Here is a 6,000-nt window from a genome sequence, read left to right on the forward strand (position 1 = left end):
CCGGGCGGCAGGGAGTGTGTGTGTGTGTGTGTTTGTGTTGTATAGCTGCTTGTGTGAATGTTGGAACGAGTAGGTTGGGGAGCGCGCGTACGAAGGCGTGAACGGTTCGCGACACGGGCTGCAGAGCACAAGATGGTCGCCAGGGCAAGTCAGGCCCCGGACATACCAGCTCTTGACTCGGAGAACCTTGTCCCTCCTATTACAAAACACAATTTTTTTTTCTCTCATCTCACTTGTATAAAAGTTCCCTTTTTATACTTTCTTTCATTTGTCTTTTGTCCTTTGACCTGCAACATTTTTCTCAATGATGATACCTCCTTTTTTAATTATCCAGTCTCACATTTTCATAATGCTATCATTTCTCTCTAATGAAAGTAATGAATAAGTGATAAGTATATTCGTGTGTCATACTATTTCTAATAACTTCGTTACTGGCAAAGATTCTTGATTTTTTATTATGCTGACCGTTGTCCTGAGGAGAGATACATGCATAATCATTGTTAAAGTGATTTTGTTATCTAACTAGCGAGACCTCGCGTTGAAACAGCTGTAAGTCCAAAGATAGCAGAAGTAGCATCATTTCAAGTCAACACATACATAGCAGGTAAAGATAACAATTCAAAGTAAGCAGAGAGATAACACGTAAAGATAATATTCAAGCAGTTTACCCAAACATAGAAGATTTAGCTATCACTGAACATAAGGATAGCAAATACAGATAAGATCTAAGCGGTAAATAAAAAGATAGCGCATATAGATATCACTTAACCAGTGAACCCAAATACTGCAGGTAGTGACAATTTCCCAGTGAACGAGGAGATAGCAAGTACAAACACCACTTTGGTATTCATCAGCATGGCAGGTAAAGATATTACTTAGGTAGTAAACACTACCAGATTGAGGAATCACTTGAGGAGGAAGTACAATCATAGCAGAAAAAGGTACAATTTCAGCAGTAAATTGGAATACATCTCTCTCTCTCTCTCTCTCTCTCTCTCTCTCTCTATCTCTCTCTCTCTCTCTCTCTCTCTCTCTCTCTCTCTCTCTCTCTCTCTCTCTCTCTCTCTCTCTCTCTCTCTCTCTCTCTCTCTCTCTCTCTCTCTCTCACACACACACACACACACATATATGTATATACATATATATGTGTAGTAAGAGAGAGAAGGAACCCTTCCGCCGCTTAGGACTAGAAGGAGGAGTCTATCCCGCCTGGGGAAAGCTCCGGCTCCGTCTCACCGAGTAAGTAGAGAAACGATCAAACGTATCCCTGGGGATAGGGGAGAAAGAATACTTCCCACGTATTCCCTGCGTGTCGTAGAAGGCGACTAAAAGGGGAGGGAGAGGGTGGCTGGAAATCCTCCCCTCTCGTTTTTTTTTTTTTTTAATTTTCCAAAAGAAGGAACAGAGAAGGGGGCCAAGTGAGGATTTTCCCTCTAAGGCCCAGTCCTCTGTTCTTAACGCTACCTCGCAAATGCGGGAAATGGCGAATCGTATGAAAAAAAAATATATATAAATTCATATATTGACGGCTAATTGTGACTGGCAGACCCAGAGTTTGAGATGCCCTAGGCACTTCGAATGAAGCACACACACACACACACACACACACACACACACACACACACACACACACACACACACACAGATCCAGGTCGTCGGTAAAATAAATTATGAAATTCCATTTGAAATTTCACAGGAGTTATTTCAGATCTGAAAATGGCCCCTTCAGAATCGTGACTTTCGGGCATCAAGTATTCATACTGCGAACACTTCCATGGTCTCCCTCCCGAAGGCTTTGAGGGTAGGAGAAAGTCCCTATCGAAATAGTTTATCATTATTACCTCCATACTTTAGAGATGTTATCTTTTTTATTCCAGTACCCACCCCTCGTCCCGTCCTCTTATCTCATTTCGTTGTAGTGTAAATCAATTGGTTTTTCGACAGGACCAGCAGTCGCAGCCGAATGAAATCATCAGTTTTACAAACTTCTCATTATAACTTCTCTCAATGTTTGTTCAGTAATTTTACTATGATTTATGTATGAATATTGCATTAATTTACTGGCAGGTTCAAATAAGCTTAAACGCCCCTTTTTCCTCACTATATTTGTAAATGTATCTCATCGCCTTGACATTAGGGCTGCATTGCTTATTTCGTCGCATGGTGTATACAGACGCCTCTATCTCCCAGTGACAGTGTGAGAGCAATGCAAAAACGGAGAGGGTCTGTGCATTCAAGCATCTCTCTCTGGCCTCTTCCGACAGCTGAGATGAGACCCCTTTCGCCTTTCAGAGAAGGAAGGTCCTATCCTCTCACCCTCTTCAACACCTCGTAGTTTCTACCTACTCTGGTATTTCCACTAAAATCTTTTATTTCATATCTTCTAGTGTTCCTGTGTGATGTCCTGTAGACGTCTGGATTTATATACTGACCTGTGGGATATTGTAGGAGTCTCCCAATGGGTCCTGGTATGTCTGCGTGCTATGAGAAAAAAAAAATAACTAGCCGCGTGTGGTGTTTATGAAAATAGCTGGTGTTGGTGTCTGGTTTGGCCGGCAGCTGGGGACCCAAGGACAGGAAAGGGACAGGGAAAGATTTAAAGCAACTCCTCAAGTGAGAAGGGCGCCATGACTGGTCCCTTGACCAGCATCTCTGGCCTTCTACTTTGCCTTGCGTATGACACACACACAGACACACACACACACACACAGACACAGACACAGACACACACACACACACACACACACACACGACCGACTACAGCTCTCTCTCTCTCTCTCTCTCTCTCTCTCTCTCTCTCTCTCTCTCTCTCTCTCTCTCTCTCTCTCTCTCTCTCTCTCTCTCTCTCTCTCTCTCTCTCTCTCTCTCTCTCTCTCTCTCTCTCTCTCTCTCTCTCTCTCTCTCTCTCTCTCTCTCTCTCTCTCTCTCTCTCTCTCTCTCTCTCTCTCTCTCTCAATTCTTAGCTATGAAGGAAAGTTATGCCTCCTGTATTATGGCATGAGGGTACATTATTGCGTGAGTGATCTTAGTCAATGAGATTAGGAACAGAGCACTTTCCGGTGTATGATAACAAGATGATCTTATCAGGAGAGTTACACGACATACAAGTGTGACGAGTCAAATTAAATGTCGCAGTTTGTATAAAATCACTAAAGACTTTAGCAAATCCTTTTTGTTTTAGTATATGTTAGTTTTATATCCTTAGTATGCATGGAATGAAAGAATGCATTATTTTTTTCATCCTTAATGCATATACTTCAGATATGGTATTCTAGATCTGAGTGCATATGTTGTGCAATTTGAGATGCTGTTCAAGTATAAGTCTTAACGCTATAGTGTTTTGGATGGTTTCCTTGAGTGCATCTGTAAAGATCGCTAGAGTGTATTTCTTTCTGACCAGTTTCATCCATGAGTGTATCACTGACGATCATCTTGTGCACTTCAGGGAAGCAATCTGTCCTGAGTGCATTGGGTGAGGGAGCCTGTGTTAGCATGCCGAACTCTCTCGTGGTATTGTCGGAACATTTCACTTCAAGACGCGAACACGTCATCTGAATGCATCTTTTATGACCTGTGCGTCTTGAGTGCACTGCTTGCATGCATCTCTTGTGTTTTGTAGTGTCGGGATATCAATGCTAGTCTGCATCGTTTGTATACGTTGTGTTATGACTGAAATCACTTGACACAGTCGCGTTCACACTTGAGATGGGCCACCGATGAATTTCGGTAGAGGGTTTTGGTGGTCCGTTTGTCCCGCCCGTATAGCGAAGAGGATGAATTGAAAATACAAATAACTTTTCAAATATAATCCAACACTGTCAGAATGTCGTTCTTTGTATTTCTATCCATGTTCCTATCACTAGAGAATATTTATCTCAAAAGCCGCTAGAGATCCCAGAGTCTTAAGACTTAGAATGTCTTATATTTCATTAAAAAAGAGTTAGCGAAGTCACACGCAGAGAAAAATTTATTTCAAGCTATAAAACCAAGAAATAATAATCATGTACTCGTTAGAGAGGTAAAAACAGATGCAAATATTTCTTTCACCACTGAGTCGAAAAGTGAAAATTATTTCCCTCCAACACGGCAAATGTATTAAAGTTTCAGGAACATTTTTTTCTGTCAGAATCTATCTCTTCTTCAGGTACGAGTGCATACTAAGTGAAAGCACGTATATCTCTCCATATTTGAGCCGTTATGAAGATAACCTTTCATCATGCATTTTCCTTGGTGGCTGCTTGCTCAGTATCAAAAATGCTTTTAAAGGTGATAATATGTAATTCCTTCTTATATGTAATTACATTCTTAACAACCGTCTAATTATCTTCTCATTTTGAGATAAGTTTGTAAATAAGATTTTTTTTCTTAAATACCATTATCCGCTTGTGTGATTATGCATTACACTTTATAATTTGGTTCAGAAAACTACTGATCTTAATCGTACGTAATCAAATTTCATTAAAACTCAGTCATACCTCTAGTTTTAACTCTAAATGGGATTACTAGGTTTCTCTAAACGTAGATGAAAATACTATTCACGGGGAGACTCATATATCATAAACACCGTATTTTTTTCCGTGTGAAATCTTATCCAAAACTGTACATATGATAAAATTCTATGTTATCTATTTGTTCCTCAGTCAGAATCCAGCATATATGCAATATGTTTAATTACTCTCTAATATACTAAAACTAATGATATGAAAACACCCACAAACACACAAATATACATACACACACACACACACACACACACACACACACACACACACACACACATATATATATATATATATATATATATATATATATATATATATATATATATATATATATATATATATATATATATATATATATATATATATATATATATATATATATATATATATATATATATATATATATATATATATATATATATATATATATATCTTTCTTTCTTTCATACTATTCGCCATTTCCCGCGATAGCGAGGTAGCGTTAAGAACAGAGGACTGGGCCTTTGAGGGAATATTCTCACCTGACCCACTTCTCTGTTACTTCTTTTGGAAAAAAAAAAAAAAAGAAAAATGAGAGGGGAGGATTTCCAGCCCCCCGCTCCCTTCCCTTTTAGTCGCCTTCTACGACACGCAGGGAATACGTGGGAAGTATTCTTTCTCCCCTATCCCCAGGGATATATATATATATATATATATATATATATATATATATATATACATTTATTTTTTTTCATACTATTTGCCATTTCCCGCATTAGCGAGGAAGCGTTAAGAACAGAGGACTTAGCCTTTGAGGGAATATCCTCACTTGGCCCCTTTTCTGCTCCCCATTTAGTCGCCTTCTATGACACACAGGGAAAACGTGGGAAGTATTCTTTCTCCCCTGTCTTTATATTTACCTAGTTCAAGAACCCCTTCTAGGTGGTTTATGCAGCATCAAGGCTGCGCTACATAAAGTAACAGGATAATTCTGGACTCCACTCCTTTAGGGTGAGAAGTTCATCGACGACGGTTTTACATATCTTCGTCCACTGACGATGATACGACCTCACCGAAGGAGGACTTCGTCAGCGGCGTTAGTACATGTAGGCGGAGTCCGGCAATTCCCATATATATATATATATATATATATATATATATATATATATATATATATATATATATATATATATATATATATACATAGTTATTTTCTGTTTCTCAAATTTGCCAAACTTGTGATATTTTTTTTTATATCCATATTTTCATAACTTTTAGCACTTTTTTCTCCAGCTTCATCTGGATTTACATATGGATTACCCTTTGATTTAATTCTCTAATCATTACCAAGTAATCTAAGTTTGGTCACAGTGGGTCTTTATATATTCAATTAAATTAAGTAATCATAGGCTGACTTAAGACCAATTTGATAATTCCTTATTATGTATATTTTTTAATGATTAATGCGTAATGATTTCTTAGGTCAATTAATACAATGTATGTCTGTAAGATTCATGCT

The sequence above is a fragment of the Panulirus ornatus genome, chromosome 72 (genome assembly GCF_036320965.1).
Source record: "Panulirus ornatus isolate Po-2019 chromosome 72, ASM3632096v1, whole genome shotgun sequence".
Classification (NCBI taxonomy): domain Eukaryota; kingdom Metazoa; phylum Arthropoda; class Malacostraca; order Decapoda; family Palinuridae; genus Panulirus; species Panulirus ornatus.